The 17,477-nt window shown below is 38.4% G+C and overlaps 1 long non-coding RNA gene across 1 annotated transcript in view; it reads left to right on the forward strand.

The window, feature by feature from the left end:
* LOC116099690 overlaps positions 1-1,193 on the forward strand; it is a 27,775-nt gene extending 26,582 nt beyond the window's left edge. Inside the window, exon 3 of the long non-coding RNA XR_004122348.1 lies at positions 1,159-1,193. This is a non-coding gene — a long non-coding RNA (uncharacterized LOC116099690). The remainder of the gene's footprint in view (positions 1-1,158) is intronic.
* Positions 1,194-17,477: the final 16,284 nt, after the last annotated feature.

Below are 17,477 nucleotides of genomic sequence, written 5' to 3' on the forward strand. Positions count from 1 at the left end.
AAGAAAGAAAGAAAGAAAGAAAGAAAGAAACTCAGGTGACAGCCAATGCTGGAGAGGTTATAGTGGAGAAAGAGGAACACTCCTTCATTGCTGATGGCATTGCAAGCTGGTACAACCACTCTGGAAATCAGTTTGGTGGTTCCTCCAGAAATTGGACATAGTACTCACAGAGGACCCAGCTACACCACTCCTGGACATATACCCAGAAGATGCTCCAGCATATAATAAGGACACATGTTCCACTATGTTCATAGCAGCCTTATTTATAATAGGCAAAAACTGGAAACAACCTAGATGTTCCTCAATAGAGGAATGGAAACAGAAAACGTGGTACATTTACACAATGGAGTACTATTCAGCTATTAAAAACAATGAATTTATGAAATTCTTAGAGAAAAGGATGAATATGGATAATATCATCCTGAGTGAGGTAACCCAATCACAAAAGAACACACTTGGTATGCACTCTCTGATAAGTGGATATTAGCCCAGAAGATCAGAATACACAAAGTACAATCCGCAAACCACAAGAAACTCAAGAAGAAGGAAGACCAAAGTGTGGATACTTTGTTCCTTCTTAAAAGGGGCAATAAAATACCCATGGAAGGAATTGAAGAGACAAACTATGAAACAGAGACTGAAGAAAGGCAATACAGAGACTGCTCCACCTGGGAATCCTTCCCATATTCAATCATCAAATCTAGACATTATTGTGGATGCTAGCAAGTGCTGGCTGACAGGAGCCTGTATAGCTATCTCCTGAGAGGCTCTGACAGTACCCAACTAAAACAGAAGTAGAGGCTCACAGCCATCCACTGGACTGAGCACATGGTCCCCAATGAAGGAGGTAGAGAAAGGACCCAAGGAGATGAAGGGTTTGCAGCCCCTTATAATGAACAGCAATATGAATTAACTAGTACCCTCAGAGCTCCCAGGAACTGAACCACCAACCAAAGAGTACACATGGTGGGACCAATGGCTCCAGCACCATATACATAGAAGAGGATGGCCTAGTCAGTCATCAAGGGCAGGAAGGTTCTATGCACCAGTGTAGGGGAATACTAGGGCCAGGAAACAGGAGAGGGTAGGTTGAAGATCAGGTGGGGGGAGGGAAAAGGTTTTTATTTTTTTAATTTTCTTTTCTTCTCTTTTTTTCAGAGGGGAAACCGGAAAAGAAGATATCATATGACATGTAAATAAAGAAAATATCTAATAAAAAAAAGAAAAGAAAATGTAAAATTCTTTGCTTCATGGGGGGACACTAAATGGTATGGGACAATCACAAAGGACATAAGAGCAAAATTTTTAACAATCGTGTGAAGAAAGGACAGTGTAGGATCAGGTAGGGAATGATGGATAAAGGGAAAAAAGTCCTGGGTAAGAATATTGGAACTGAGAGACTTCTCAGGATGAGGTATAAACCTAGTGTAATGAAGACCCTCTATAGTCCACAAGGGTCCCACTTGCTCCTTACCTATTCAATATATACTTTAAGGCCTAGGCAGAGCAATTAGACAACACAAGGAGATCAAAGTGTTCTCCAAAGAACAAAGAGAAGATTGCTAGTAACAGGGGATACAGATACTAAAATGACAATATTTTGTAATAACTCAAAACCTCCACGAGAGGGAATGAAACACCAACATAGCTACAAAAACTTCAACCTTATTTGTCCTGCAAGCAGGAAATGCCAGGGTAAAAGTAGCACAGAAGTTGTGGGACTGGCCAACCAATGACTGATCCAACTTAAGAGCCATACCTCTAGAAGGAACCTATGCCTGACAAAACCTGCTGGCCCAGAAACCAGGTGGTAGGTAGCCTAAAGACCTATGATAGAACAAAGTTATACTGGCAACAACTGAAACAATAAAATCATTTCTAATAATATTCTTATATACTCATAGAAAGGACCCTAGCGCACTAGCCATTAGGGAAGCTTCATCCAGCAGAAGATGGGAACAATGTAGAGGTCTACAACCAAACATTATCCAGGAATCACAGAATTCCTCAGAAGATGCAAAAGAAGGACTGAAGTAGGCAGAGGGCTTAAGGACACTGTAAGAAAATGGCCCACAGAATCAACTAACCAGGGTCTATAAAGGCTCACAGAAACTTACACAATCTAAGACATGGCATTGGACTGCACAAGGCCTTCCTGAATACATACTGAGGTTGTTTAGCTTGTAGGTTCTGTGGGATTCCTAAAAGTATGATAGAAAAGTTTCCTGAATCTATTGTCTGCTACAAGACCATTTCTTCCTACTGGGTTGCCCCAATAAGCCTTGATTGGTCCCAGTCTTACTGCAACTTGCTATTCTGTGTTTAGTTGTTATCACTGGAAGCCCTGGTCTTTTCTGAATGAATATGGGAAAGCAGTAATTCTAGAATAAAGGGAGTGCAGGGGGTGTAAAAACTGGAGGAAGAGGGCAGAATGGAGCCTGTGGTCTGGATGGATTTCATAAAAAAAGAGTAAAGAAAAAGAACAGAGAACAAAAGATAGAAGGTAATGGTTATATAGTTAGAACGTGGGCTTAAAACCACCCTGGTCTCCATAGAACCCTATCAAAAATGCAACTAACAAAAATAATTTAATCTGACTGGAGAGATAGCTCAGTGCTGAAGAGTACTGACTGCTTATCCATATAATATATTCAAATCCAGCAACCACATGCCTACTTACAAACTATCTGTAAAGGGATCCAATACTCTGTTCTGATATACTCATATATGTGAGATAAATATATCTTAAAAAAATCATATCATCACCAAAAAAAAAAAAAAAGAAAAAAAAGAAATCAACCTGTACCATAGGATGTCATCAGAAAATGATTAGCTGTACGAAATCTTTTTGGACAAACTTTTCTCTTTCAAATCATAAACATACCTTTTGTGGACCTATATTCCCAATTTTATTTATCTTAATATAAGATTGATGTATACTTAATTTTTAAATTATTACAGACATTTCTAATGATTATTATGCACAAAAAAATCTACATACTACCTTTAAAGCCAGAATATGTCACTTTGAATTTTAGGCTATCATTTTTAAGTGGCTGTATCTGTCTTCAGGGAATCTCACCCTCATTGTAATAAGTTCTAGGAACCACAAGGCCATTCTGCAATATAGTCTATGAACAATCATGGACTGCCATCTGGGCCTCATGCTTGTCAACAATCACAAGCCCATGAGTCCTGCCATGTCTAATTAGTCCAGAGCCTCTGTCTATTACCCAGGCAAGGAAACTAATGGGTCAGTGGTAAGATGGGGCTGGAGACTTTGCATTGCTTTCTATCCCTTAGACAGGAGATCTATAGCCCCCATCCTTCTCTCTCAGCATGGATACTCAGAGCCTCTATGATCTGACTGCCTATTGTGCATTACTTTATGCCTCAATTGCCTTTGCCTGTACTGGATTGTTGGGCCATGGCTGGTTAGTGTGCATTCCTGCTCCCTATGTGCTGTTGATAAGCCTTCATTATTCCTAACAGCATCTGTTCTGCAAGCAGAGGCCTTCTTTTAAAAAAGTTTTAAAAGAGTACTACTCCACTGGGCAGTGGTGGCACATGCCTTTAATCCCAGCACTTAGGAGGTAGAGGCAGGTGGATTTCTCAGGTCGAGGCCAGCCTCATCTACAGAGTGAATTCCAGGACAGCTAGGGTTATACAGAGAAACCCTATCTCGAAACCCCCCCCCACAAAAAAAAGAGTACTACTCCATTGTGTAAATGTACCACATTTTCTGTATCCATTCCTCTGTTGAAAGACTTCTGTGTTATTCCAGCTTCAACCTATTGTAAATAAAGCTGCTATGAACATAGTAAAGCAAGTTTCTTGATTATATGTTGGAGAATCTTTTGGACATATACCCAGGACTGGTATAGCTGGGTCTTCAGGTAATACTATGTCCAATTTTATGCCAGACTTAATTCCTGAGTTGTACCAGCTTACAATACCACCAGCAATGGAAAAGTGTTCCTCTTTCTCCACAACCTCGCAAACATCTGCTGTCATCTGTGTTTTGATCTTAACCATTCTGCGTGGTTTGAGATGGAATCTTAGGGTCACTTTAATTTGCATTTCCCTGATGACTAAGGATGTTGAACATGTCATTAAGTATTTCTGAGACCTTCAAGTTTCCACAGTTGAGAATTTTCTGCTCAGCTCTGTTCTCCATTTTTTAAATAGGGTTATTTGGTTCTCTGGAGTCTACCTTCTTAAGTTCCTCATATATATGGGATATTAGCCCTGTATTGGATAAAGAATTGGTAAAGATCTTTTTCTATTTTTTCATTAAATATTTTCTTTATTTACATTTCAGATGTTATCCCGTTTCCTTGTTTCCCCTGGGAAAATCCTCTATCCCATTCCCTCTACCCCTGGGAAAATCCTCTATCCCATTCCCTCTAACCCTGCTCACCAACTCACCCACTCCTGCTTCCCTGTACTGGCATTCCTCTACACTGGGGCATTGTGACTACACAGTACCAAGGGCCTCTCCTCTCTTTGATGTCCAACAAGGTCATATCCTGCTACATATTCAGCTGGAGCCGTGGGTGCTTTTTGGTTCATGTTTTATCACTTGGGAGATCTGGGGGTACTTGTTGGTTCATGTTGTTGTTCCTCCTATGGGGCTGCAAAAGCCTTCAGCTCCTTCAGTCCTTTCTCTAGCTCCATTGGGGAACCTGTGCTCAGTCCATTGGTTGGTTGTTGTTAGTATCCACTTCTGTATTTGTCAGACACTGGCAGTGTCTCTTAGAAGATGGCTATATCTTTTTGCAATCTGTTGGTTGCCATTTTGTCCTATTTACAGTGTCCTTTGCTTAACAGAAGCTTTGCAACTTTATGAGGTCCCATGTGTTGATTCTCAGTCTTTGAACATAAATCACTGGTGTTCTGTCCAGGAAATTTTCCCCTGTACACATGAGGATCTACATTCATGAAATTCTTAGGCAAATCGATGGAACTAGAAAATATCATCTTGAATGAGGTAACCCAATCACAAAAGCATACCCATGGTATGTACTCACTGATTAGTGGATATTAGCCCAAAAGTTTGTAATAGCCAAGATACAATTCACAGACCATATGAAGCTCAAGAAGAAGGAAAACCAAACTGTGGGCACTTTGTCCTTCTTAGGAAGGGGAACAAAATACTCACAGAAGCAAATCCAGAGAAAAAGTATAATGGAGAGACTAAAGGAAAGGCCATCAAGAGACTACCCCATCTGGGGATCCATCCCATATATAGTCACCAAAACAAGACACTATTGCAGATACCAAGAAGTTCTCAGTCTACCCCCATCTTCCCTCTTACCTAATTTCCATACCACACAGCCAATTTTATGTGCTCATTTTTGAAACTTAATAAGCCCACCTGCACATAAACTGGAGTAAGGCTAAATTATTCAGCTAAAAGGGGTAACGCCCACTTCTAAAAGTAATCCTGAAAATACATAACTGGATTCTTTTTCTGACACTTTTTACTAATTTATTTTATGTTTTGGTTTTTCAAGACAGGGTTTCTCTATGTACCCCTGGCTGTCCAGGAACTCACTCTGTAGACCAGGCTGGCCTCGAACTCAGAAATCTACCTGCCTCTGCCTCCAAAGTGCTGAGATTAAAGATGTGCGCTGCCCACCTCTAACCACTGCCTGGCTGTACTTAGTAGTTTTTAATCACACAAATAACTGATTTCTGGTTATATGCATACACATATACCACTGTACTTTTCTCATATGCATTTCTGAACTGATTTTGTTCTAATCTTTCTACTAGTAATTTCTTATGTTTGTATGTGTGTGTCTCTCTGTGTGTCTATGTGTGTGTGTGAGAAAAGGGGGAGGGAGGGATGTGAGAGAGACAGGAGGAGAAGATATATCATGTCCATTTTGTACTGCAGAAATGTTCCCAAATCTATAGTTTTCCAAATCTGAATGCTAACTTATCAAGGGCTACACTCAGACAAAATGATTCCTTCCTTTCCAAGAAGTTAAGAGCTGCCAATATCTCTGCATCTAGGGATGGATTTTCATACCCAACTCTTCTCTCCATGATGGGATATAGGTCTCTATGCACCTGATTCTCACTGGAACCTAATAAAATGCCCTCTTGCATAATTAATTTTATTAATTAATATTTTCTCTTTATTTTCTTAATCTTTGCTTGCTTTCCCATTCGTTTTTGTTCCACAGACAAGATCTTTTGTGTTCCAGGATGGCCATGATGCATTCAGAAATGACCTTGAACTTTATGCCTCTTAGGAATCCCAAGTCCTAAGATGGCAATTAAATCCTGAGAGGGATATTTTATTGTTACTTACATCTCCAAAATACTTAGCTAATGCATTTAAAGAGAAGTGCTTCCTGGAATAGCAGGACCTGGTACAATTCTCTGAGAGAGAACAGGTTGAGGTGTTCTATCACTGCTCACCCTAGTAAACCTCTCTTCAGACTACCATCTGTGTAGGGAGTAAATGATTTTACATATGAAATAGAATCTATATTTCTGATCTATATGAAGTGCAAATCTCTTCTAAAACTGAGGTGGTCCTCTGCAGAGCTAAAAGTTAGAAGTTTGCAACTCCCACCAGGTACAATCGGATTCTGAGTTTCAGCAAGAACCAGACTTGGCTTAATTTTACTTACAAAGGCCCACTCTGGCTATTGTCAGGGGAACACATAAGAGGAGGAGTAAGTGAAGGGAGTAATGAGACCAAACCTCCAGGGGGTGAGAAATTTTCCTTCTGAAAAAGGACAGAAAGCACAGAGTGTACAAGCGATCTAACCTGGCATGTATTTCAAAGGTAATAACAAATCTACTTGCAAAGAGTCCTTAAATAGCATTAAGATTAGTTTATTTTTGGCTGAAATTAATTGTGATTAATAGAGACAAAATGAAAAATTGAAATGATCTGTACCACAGCCATATGTTTACTGTTTGATAGCAGAGTTTAAAGTCTTAAATTGTATAAGTAATACAATTTAAATTGTACAATTTAAGACTTTTAAGGGAGCCATAGACTATTCTGAAATGTCCTTGTAGGACACAGACATTTAAACACAGACAGAATACGGAAGCATATGCATAGACAAAAATATCAAGAAACACCACTCTGGACTCTGAACACAGAGGCATCTGAAGATTCAGAACATTCTGACAAAGTAATCCTGGCACTGGAGCCTTCAACCCTGTGAAAGGGAAACTCTGCTTTGTATCCATCTAATCTGTGGCATTCCCTGGTTTATTTATTCATTTTTCTTGTTTCGTTTTTGTTGTTGATATTGTTGTTGTTGTTGGTTTGGTTTGGTTTGGTTTTGGCAGCCATAGGAAACTAATACAGAAAAAGAGTATGGGCATGAAGAGTACAAATTAATAACACCAGGAAGACATATTATGTTTGAAATGCATTTAGAAGTCAAATGACAGAGGACTTTCATAGCCCTAGTTCATAAAATACCAACTGCATGGTACTCACTGCCTCAACCCCAGTCATTTTGTCTCAGTTTTTTTTCTGTTAGATTTCTCTAGATTAAAATTGTATTACTTACCTCCAATGAGTTCATAGTTTATATTTTTATTTCATGATACATTAAATACTATACACATCCTTGAGAATGGAAAAAATCTGGGAAGGACTTGAGCTGAGTGACACTTGGCAGACTTACATGTATCTTTTGAGAACCAAGAAAAAATGGACTGTGATGATTGCCCTCGTACTTCCACATGAAAGGTCACACACATAACTTGGCACATCAACCTGGCTCTCTCCTTCAGTCCTTGTCTCTATCTAATTTCCTTCCTGAAGATCTTCCATGTCCCCTTTGTCAACACCACACATCTCCAGTTTCCCTCCCACATAGTATCTTTGAATAAGAACTATATTCTGTCTTTTGAGAAACTCAAATAAATTAAAATAATTTTCAGTAAACTAAAAAAATTCACTAAAATGTTCTGCCTGTGGCTCTGAGCTCTACTTTTCTACTGAATATTTTCTTTTTTGCTACTTTTCTCCCATATCTAATCAATTCTTACACTACACTGAGTAACTTCTTTTCACTATGAAGCCCTAGGAATTCTTTTTCAGGTAGTCATAAGACAAAGGCCTCACTTCAGACCCTGAGGTAGATGGAGCTGGAGTAAAGAAAGTCCTCAGACTTTGGCCTCTGCTGTCACTGATTCTCCACTTGCTGTGGTGAAGTCTGTCTCTCCTGTGTTCATAGGACAAGTCATTAATTTTTGTGGCTCCTACTACTTCTTGTGCACAGAAGGGAAATCACTTGAGTTTCTAACTCACAACTCTTGGCTGCTATACTCTGGACTCAGGATGATAATAACAGGTTGGTTCATGGAATAGGGTCCCATGAGTTTCTGGATTGTTGTCAAGATGAATGATCAGTATTACATGATATTTTCAAATACTCAAAAGAGCAGATTCGGTAGCCAATGCCTACCCATTACTCTGCACTCACTTTTACACTGAATCCCTTCACTGTAGTATGTGCTTTCCATTACATAAATAAAGAGAAACTCATTTTAAGTTCATTTAACCTTGTCTTAATCAGAGAATGTTTTGTTGGTTTGCAGTATGAATACAAGAATCTTAAAGAATGTTTAGATACAGGATGATACCCAATATTGCATAGTAGAAGAAAATATAGGGAAAGGGAAAGACACATAAGAACATAGAAAAATATAAATCTTCATGAGGAAAAGAAATAGCTCCAACAAATAACAAAATATGAATTTAACAAACTACGGAACCGAAGCAAAAATATACAGTTTTGACATAGTTTGCAAAAGCGGCACTGATGTGCACAGAACATGGCATTCAGTCCTGGTAATGGTTTTGTTGGTTAGGAGACTCCTTTCTTACAAAAAATTACAGAGGGATGGATACCTGTAGTCAGAGAGGTCAACATTGAAGGAGGCAGGGAACCAGAAAAAAATGAGAATTAAGAATAACATGACAGTGTTAGCCATATATGCTTGTACTACATATAAGATATAGCAGGTCAGCCATGGCTAGCAGTGAAACCCTGACTCAAACAAAACACAAAAGACAGAGAGGGATTGATATGGTCTGGCAGTGCTTAGAGAAAATGTTTGCCTTGATGGTTCCTGTTCACTCCTCTTGTTCAGTAGACTCCAACTTATGTCATCATAGGGTGCTGGATTTTGGGAAATGATGTGATGAAAAATGATTCCTCTTTTTAACGCACCAAAGTTTTTTAATTATAAACATAATATTTGCTAGGGATTGCATCCTTGTGTATGACTCTTAAAACTTCTGTAAATATATTGGCAAAAAACTGTTATTAATACACTGAATGAATAAGAAAGAACTATATAATTTACCTCATTTTAGTTTTTGAAACATACTAAATTGAGCAAAATAAATTTTCTTATGCACACTTTTATTTCATTATTCATATTAATACCCTTGTGTCATTGTACAGGCCTACTAATATTTAGCATTGCTATAAGGTTTTTTAAAGGCAAGACCGATTGGAGTTCTTGGTCTGTGGTGTCATCAGTATCATGTAGAAGTTCACAGTCTCTGCTCCTGCTGACTGTAAACCTTGTTCTGTAATGGTATCAGTCACTTCAGACTTACAGTAAAGGAAGAGAGACTTAGAAGGCTTCTGTGACAACCTTCCCAACCCCCCAACAGGAACATCTTAAAGGAAGCTATCAATGATGTAGATACAAATATCAAAGATATAAAGATACAACTCTTAAAACTGGTGATAAGGAAACTAGAGTGTCGATCTTTTCACAATAGAAGGCTGCAAGTAGGGACTAGGGTAAAGAACACAACACTTTCCTTTCTTTGTACTTAATTTTATTTAACCTTTTTTCTTTTTTTACACTGCAGATTTTATTTCCCTCCTGGTCCACCACCTGACTGTTCCCCATCCCATACTGCTTCTTCACATCCCCTGTGCCCCTGTCTCCAGGAGGATGTCCCCATCCCCACCCCACCCAACCACACCTCTACAATCCTTGGAGCCTCCAGTCTCTTGCTGGTTAAGTTCATCTTCTCTGACTGAACCGTGACCTGGCAGTCCTCTGCTGTATGTGTGTGGAGGCATGATATCAGCTGGTCTGTAATGCCTGGTTGGTGGTCCAGTGTTTGAGAGACCTCAGGGGTCCTGGATAATTGAGACTGTTTGTCCTCCTACAGGGTCACCCTCCTTCTCAGCTTCTGTCAGCTAATTCAACCACAGTGATCAGGAGCTTGTAGTCATTGGTTGGGTGCAAATATCTGCATCTAACTCTTTCAGCTGCTTGTCGGCTCTTTTGAAAAGTAGTCATATTAGATCCCTTTTTGTAAGTACTCCATAGTCTCAGTAACAGTGTCAGGACTTGGGGCCTCCCCTTGAGATGGATTCCACTTTTGACCAGTCATTGGATCTCTTTTTCCTCAGGCTCCTCTCTAATTCCACCCCTGCAGTTCATTCAGACAGGGAAAATTTGGGGTCAGACTTTTGAATATGGGAGAGCAGCCCCATCCCTCACTTGATGCCCTGTCTTTCTTTTCCCTCGCCCCATTGTAGAACATTTCATCTAAGGTCCCTGCATTAGAGTAAAGAGAGTGTCTCAGTTCCTAGGTCTCTGATACATTTTGCAGGGTCCTCCTACGTCCTACCTCTCCAGATTTCTTGTTTACTTATTTCTGCTGGCATTCAGGACTTCAGTGCTTTTCCCCACCCAATACCTAGTCATGTTTCTCTTTTTACTCCCCTGCCCATTGACTTTCCCTCCTGCATCCTTCTCTCCCACAATGTGATTGCTTTGTTCTCCCTTCCAAGTGGAACAGAGGTGTCCTGCATTGGGCCCTTCAGTTTGTTGATATTTTAGAGTTCTGTTGACTGTATCTTGGATATTTTGAATGTATTTTGGCTACTAGCCAGCTATTAGTGAGCACATACTATGCATGTTCACTTGAGTCTGAGATACCTCACTTAGGATGATATTTTTAGCCCCATCCATATGCCTGGAAATCTCATGAAACTGGAAGGCTTCTGTAAGGCAAAGAACATAGTCAATAAGACAAATTGGTAACCTACAGACTAGTAACAATCAATAGACGGATAATATCTAAATTATATAAAAAAACCTCAAGAAGATAACTACCAAAAACACAAACAACCCAATCAAAAAACAGGGTATAGAACTAAACAGAATTCACAACAGAGGAATCTGAAATGGCTGAGAAGCACATAAAGAAATGTTCAATCTCCTTAGTGATCAGAGAAATGCATATCAAAATGTCCCTGAGATTCCACCTTACATTAATCAGAATGGCTAAGATCAATACCTCAGGCAACAGCACATGTTAGTGAGGATGTGGAAAAAGAAGAGCACTTCTCCATTGCTGGTCAGATTGCAAACTCGCACAACAACTCTGGAAATCATTCTGGAAGTCCCTCAGAAAATTGGAACTAGATCTATCTGATGGCCCAGCAATAACATTCTTGGGAATATACCCAAAAGATACTCCACAAGGACATGGAGGATTTCTTTTTGATAGCCAGAAGCTGGAAACAACCCTGATATCCCACAAGAGAAGAATGGATACAGAAAATATGGCTCATTTACACAATGGAATACTACTCAGCTGTTAAGAAGAAGGACATCCTGAGTTTTACAGGAAAAAAATGACCCCTAATGCTATAATATTATAATGTGTTGTGTCAACATGACTTCAAATGTGGATAATATTTTTCTGCCCAAAATAAAGTTGTGTAGTGAAATACTTACCCACAAATTCGTTGCATGGCTCCTTTCACATTTATTTCATATGTCCAAATTATTTCTGACAAAACCTTAATCTGCTAGGTACCTTCAGAAGATATACCTTCTGCTGACTTCACACATTTATTCCAGGGACACCATCCCTAAAAAGTGTTGTCTTTCCAAGGAAACAGAGGTTGTCCCTCAAGTTTTCTCTGTTTTTTATTTTTTTCTTAAGAATCCAGAGAACTAAAAGGAGCACAAACCCAAGACCTCAGAAGAGAAGACACATGAAGTAACTCTATATTCAACATGGAAAACTGTAACTGGAGATAGAATTGTATCCAAGAATTAAAACCACAGTAAAATGTGCATGTTGCCATTGAGAACCTTTCTTCCTTTCTCAAGAAAGGAAGAAAGAAAGGAAGGAATAAAGAAAGGAAGAAAGAAAGAGAAAGATGAAAAGGACATAAAGAAAATTAAAAAGAAAAAGTCAATGAAGTAATTCTTAATGATATTTGACTATACTCATAGATCATTCTTCATCAGAGTCTTCCTCCACCAGCTAATGATAGCAGCTACAAAGACCAACAGACAATCAGTAACTGCAGCTCTAGCAGTCCTTTAAAATAGGAGGATTCTAGGTTATAGTGAGAACAAGAACATCTGGAGATCATGGCTACCAGAATCAACTCATTTAACGTGACTCAAACAGGCTCAGAGACACTGACACAGCAATCATGGAGCCTGCATGAATAAGAGCTAGGCCCACAACAAAAAATCTGAGGTAGTTTCAAGTGGGATGTTCTTAGGCTCCTAAGAGTGGGAGTAGGTGTGCTTCTGATTCATTTGCCTGCTCATGGGACCTTTTTCCTCCTAGATTGCCGAGCCCAGCTTTGATATTATTGTTTATACCTGGAGTTATTGCATCCTGCTGTGCTTTTTCTCTTGCTATCCCTGAAGGCTTAAATATTGCTGAAGGAAAACCCTGGAGTAGTGGATCTAGAGAAAGAGGGAGTTCGGAGGGCACTAGAATGAGGGCAGGATGGGAGCCTGAAGTCCATATTATTATATAAGACAAAAATAAGGAAAAGAAAAATATTGAACATTTCCACAGTTACATAGTAACCTGAAGGCCAACCCAGTTTCCATAAAATCCTATCAAATGCAAATAGTAAAAGTCATATTACAAAAATAAATGTCAACCTATACCACACAGGATATCAGCAGAGGATAAACTGTAGAAATTCCTTCTCAAAAAATTGTCAAGAGTTTTGCTCTCATTTAATATGTTAATTACAAATAAAGAGAGAGGAAGGGTCTTAGCATTTGAGAGATTTCAATGGAGTTTAATTTACCTGAACTGAGACTAAATGTGAGCCTTGTATTACTGATTGTTCATGGTCTATGCTAAAGCATTAGAAATTGAACAGAAATTATCTTTTGTAAAGGAAAATTAGCTAATATCACACATGGAATGATGGGTACATCATTATTGTTGGCTAACAGGCTATAGTTTTAGAATCATTTAAAATGTTTATTTTTGATACAGAGAGGGAGTGATTTAATAACTAAATCTAAGTGTAGAGCATCACTGTTGGGTTACAAATATGCATACAGTTCTATCACCAATTATATGCTCACAGTGCAGTTATAAATATTTTCAAGGTTATAAAACATAACCAAAATTTACATAGTAATAGAATTTAAATTTTCATATTTGTACAAAATATTTGGAAAATATTCCTTCAGCAATATTATACAAGTAATATTATTCAATAACATAGAGTAATTTTTTCACTAGAAATGACACACTGTATACCTCTGCAATACTGTGTAATATTGAGCTAGTATCCAGAAGAGAAGCATGATGTTTAGGACACTCTGCTGTGTCAGATGTGAGATCAGTGATCAGTGGAACTGCTAGGCCTCCTTTGCTACTTTTTGTTTTGTTTTGTTTTTTGTTTTTTGAGACAGGGTTTCTCTGTGTAGCCCTGGTTTTCCTGGAACTCACTCTGTAGACCAGGCTGGCCTCAAACTCAGAAATCTGCCTGCCTCTGCCTCCCAAGTACTGGGATTAAAGGCATGTGTCACCACCACCCGGTTTCTTTGCTACACTTATGAAGGTGGATTTCTTGTGCCCGCCATCATACACTGCAGAGAAAATTCAGAGGCTCCTCAAAGATACATGTAGTCCTGCTCACAGCAGCTCTGTTGTTCCTGAGCTCAACTCACAGCACAGATGAAGCTATGAGAATTTGGATATGGATGTTTGTGACTGTTATTTAGGCATAAGAGACTACACTGCTGAGAGCAAAGCAGAATGAAGGGAAGTAACTATGAAGAATAACTGCCTTCTGAGTATAAAGAACAAAGCTAAGATAAGTTATATACTAACTAATCATAAAGAAAAAAATCCTGTTAATACATATTTGAAATTATGTAAAAGAAGGAACAAAGCAGCAGGAGCAAGAGTCTAATTCCTATAGAGATTATGCTGTGCTGTCAGGTTGCATAGAATATGGCAAGGCTGATAAATGACCAACTGTGAAAATATCATGATGACCAAAATGCAAAGTAGTGCCATCTAGCCATGTTCTACACAGTATACAGGATAGATAAAGGAGACAAACACCTATCATGCTTCCATTGGAGGCATAATGTCACATAAAGAATGTCACTTTCTATACAGGAAGAAATATGTAAGGATCCATTGTACACAGCTCCCATATTCACTATTAAAAGATGAAACAAGTTGTGTATGTAATTTTGTCCAAATATTGTATTCTTAGATTCAAATCCTACAGCATGTAAATAGAAACAAAGTGTTTAATGATAGAAATGAGTGAGGAGATACTAAAGTGAACATTGAAATGTGAAAATTAAAACCACTTATGATTGCTTATTCCTATAAGCCCATCCCTTACAAGGAACATCATGAGTTCAATGTCATTCTCTAGTAAACATTTAGATTGAGACTAGTCTGAGCATATTGAGTCTCTGTTTCAAAAGATTAAAGAGATTATAACAACATGTACATTATTTCACTAAAATAAGCAGGTATAGGGAGCTGCTTCTTGATCAATTTTATATTTTGTATTCAGGGCATAAAAAAAGTGAAACAATAGATTGCAAAAAGGGGAATGTAAAATACAACATATGAAACATGCAGGTTTGCATAAAAGTTTGCCAAGGGTTTCTGGGTTTACTATCTAGTTTGTCACTCAGTGACAAACTTTTAGTTTGTGACATGCTTTTAGATAATCATAAAAGTAAGATACATTTTACAGTGCCTTTCCATAAATCAGTGGTATTAACTTTACAAGTAAACACTGCATTATAGTTTTGTTTTACCTATTTACCCAGTGGGAACTCATGTTTATATCTTCAGTTACATAAGTTATCTAACTGAAATCTCTTTTTCTCATGAAAACCCAGGATTTCTCTCCTCAAATTGGGGGAAAAGTTAGAAGCTGGAATGTGAATTGTGAAGATATACATCTATGCTTCATCGAAATTCCTTAGTACTAACTGTAAATTGATGAAATTAACTACCCTCCAATAGAAGTAAAACTTAAAAGCACTTAATCTTGTCTTAATCAAGATGGTTTCCTTATCATTCGAAAGTTGAAAAGAAGAAGACAAATGTTTGTTTATTTACAGTTTGATGTCAAGTATAACATAGAGCTGAAATTGTAGAGAATGGGAAAGATGCATAAGATCATAAAATGTAAATTTACATAGAAGAAAGAATTAACTCCAACATATACCAAAATGTGAACTCAGCCATATAAGAAATTGGAAGTGAAATTGGATATATACGTTATTTGCAACAGGGCCAATATTTTATACGTGCGAATCAAATAAGTCTAAGAGTGGTTCTGTAAGGAATGAACTTTATTTTCTTACATAAAGTTACAAAGGAAATAAGTGAAGGGAGTGAGGGAGGCAGGAGGGAAAGAGAAAGATAGAATAAGAATGAAGGGCATGCTAGACTTAGTGGTGCATAGCCTAAATACTAATACTCACTAAGATCACAGTTTGCTCTCTATCTGAGGAGTACAGGTCAATCATGACTATGTAGTGAGATCCTTATTCAAACAACAAAAACAGCAGCAGCAGCAATAACAAACAAAAGCAAAATAAGATACCATAGGGAGGTATACTCTAGTCCTGATAAGATGTGAAACTACTTATAGGAACTGATTGCATTTGCTTTTGTGTTCATTTGTATAGTTGTGGAAATAAGTCCTTTTGTTCTGAAAACTACTAAGTGTCCCATATCTGCTTATTGGAGCTTGAAAAATGACAAATGACACTTTATCATGTAGGATTGTAATGTATTGTGTTCACACTGCCTCACCTGTACATATCACTTCTCTTATCAGAATAAAATTTCTTAGTGGAATTTAATTATACGGTTGCTTTTAATTCCTATTCAAATTACTTCTCACCAGGGCTTAACTTGTTGCTACCTGCTGAAGGCGTACATGCTGTTCATGTCCACAATTACGCTGGGGCCACATCTCACAAAAGCACTGTTTTCAAAAGGTCAGAAGATGCCCGACATATTTTCTATCTTTTAATAATCAATACAAGTAGTAAGAAGACAGACTCACCTCCTAAAAAGAAAACTTATAAAACACCTGTGCCATTAAACTTGAGTTATATCCAGAAATCCAGAAACAAATTAAACATGAGCACAAACCTCAGAAAGGCTGAGTGATAAGGAAGGGTCAAGGGGCATATATAGATCATCCTGGGGAGAGAAAATAAAATTGATTACATAGTCTCCCTAGGGGCAGGTGGGGATGAGAAAAGGAGGGATGAGGTAAAGAATGATGGATGAAGGCACAAAGTTATGGGAGAGAAGACTGGAACTGAGAGTCTTCTCAGCGGTGAGGCAGAAACCTAGAGCAGTGGGAACTCCATGGAATCTACAAGGATGACCCTAGTGAAGAATGATAGTAACAAGGGATACAAAGCCTGAATTGTCCATCTTCTGTAATAACTAAAACCCTCCAGTCAAGAGAATGGGACCACATACCACAGCCACAAAATCATCAACCTAAAATTTGTCCTGCCTGCAAGACATGCCAGGGTAAAAGTGGTACAGATGTTGTTTGACTGGTCAACCAATGACTGATGCACCCGAAGACCCATACCTCTAGAGTGAACCTATGCCTGGCAATGTCTGCTGGCCCAGCGACCAGAGTCTAAGTAGCTTGTGATAGAAAAATGTGATATGGTAAAAATATGTAATAATGAAATGATTTCTATTAATATTCTCCAATACTCATAGATAGGACCCTAGAATACTAGCCAATAAAGAAGCTTCATCCAACAAAAGATGGGAGCAGATACATAGACCCACAAGCAAACATTATTCATGGATTACAGAATCTAGAAGATGCAAAAGAATGGTTGAAGTAGGCAGAAGGCTCAAGGATACCTCAAGAAAATGCCCCACAGAATCAATTATCCAGGGCTCCTAGAAGCACACAGAGACTGACACAATAATCTCAGATATGGCATTGGTCTTCAGTATACATACTGAGGATGTTTAGCATGTAGGTTTAGTGTGACTTCTAATAGTGTGATAGAAGAGTTTCCTGACTCTATTGCCTGCTATGGGACCATTTTCTTCTACTGGGTTCCCCCATTCAGCCTTAATATGAGCGTTTAATCCTGGTCTTATTGCAACTTGCTCTTCTGTGTGTGGTTGATATCACTGGGAG

The sequence above is a fragment of the Mastomys coucha genome, unplaced genomic scaffold (assembly GCF_008632895.1).
Source record: "Mastomys coucha isolate ucsf_1 unplaced genomic scaffold, UCSF_Mcou_1 pScaffold20, whole genome shotgun sequence".
NCBI lineage: Eukaryota > Metazoa > Chordata > Mammalia > Rodentia > Muridae > Mastomys > Mastomys coucha.